The sequence below is a fragment of the Phocoena phocoena genome, chromosome 11 (genome assembly GCF_963924675.1).
Source record: "Phocoena phocoena chromosome 11, mPhoPho1.1, whole genome shotgun sequence".
Taxonomy (NCBI): Eukaryota; Metazoa; Chordata; class Mammalia; order Artiodactyla; family Phocoenidae; genus Phocoena; species Phocoena phocoena.
The window spans coordinates 83,809,001-83,809,948 of NC_089229.1; the positions used below are offsets into that span (position 1 = coordinate 83,809,001).

At 41.9% G+C, this 948-nt stretch overlaps 1 pseudogene; it reads right to left on the reverse strand.

Annotated features, from left to right (window-relative positions):
* Window positions 1-224: 224 nt before the first annotated feature.
* Window positions 225-548, reverse strand: LOC136131419 (SH3 domain-binding glutamic acid-rich-like protein 2 pseudogene; annotated as a pseudogene).
* Between the last annotated feature and the right edge of the window lie 400 nt (window positions 549-948).

A 948-nucleotide genomic window follows, 5' to 3' on the forward strand; every position in this document is an offset into this window, starting at 1 on the left:
GCAATTCTGAAAACAAGAAAAAAACCCACCACGGTCCTGATTTGGTTTAAAGCACTCATGCAATCCCATTAGACCCACGTCTTCCCCAAACACCTTTTCCATGGCAAGCAAAGTTACTGATAATGCATGTGGCTTCTGCCACAGTGATGCATTAGGTAAGCAGGTGTGTGCTGAGTACCAGGGGTGCTCCAAAATGCATCTCCGTCCTCTTTCACTTGTCTTCGCTAAGGTTCTTCCTTTGATGCCAACTGTGATTTCAGGACTAAGAATGAAAAGACTGTGTTGCTTCCCTTGGATTCAAAGAAACTGTCATAATCTGCACAGTATCGGTCACCATTAAACATCTGAGGTGGCAGAGGGTTGCCCTGAACAGGCTCCTTCTCCGGGGGGATGTTTTTGTACATCCACTGCCTCTGCTCTTCTGACATTGTGATGTCCACCTCCTCAGACTTAATCTTGTTGGCTTCCAGAAATCTAATCACATCCTGCTGCTTCTTCTTTATCGCCACGAAGCCCAAGGAGGAGGCAGTGAACACGCGGACGACCATCCTCTCACCAGGCACAGTGCTCCGGTCTCCCGGTCTGCAGATCAATTTTCTCAGTCTTAAACAGTTTAGAGTGGAAAAGGGAACATAAAATAATGGAAACAAAGGATACCAAGAGGCATAAAGTCTCATCTTTTCACCACCCATTGTTACTAATCTTAAAATTTATCAAAAGTCACTTTGTAAGTAGTAGTAGAGTACATCATAACCTGTATTGCTTAATATTTCCCCCAGTCAAATACAGTTTTCTTAAATGGCAAAAAAAACTAGGTTAATTTTTAATAACTTAGCATAATATATACTTGTTGAGAACATAGTATATACAAGGGGTTGTAGATAAACAGTGCTCAAACTGCTCTCAATGTGATTATCATCTTATAAGAGGTCCCAAATAACTATAGGC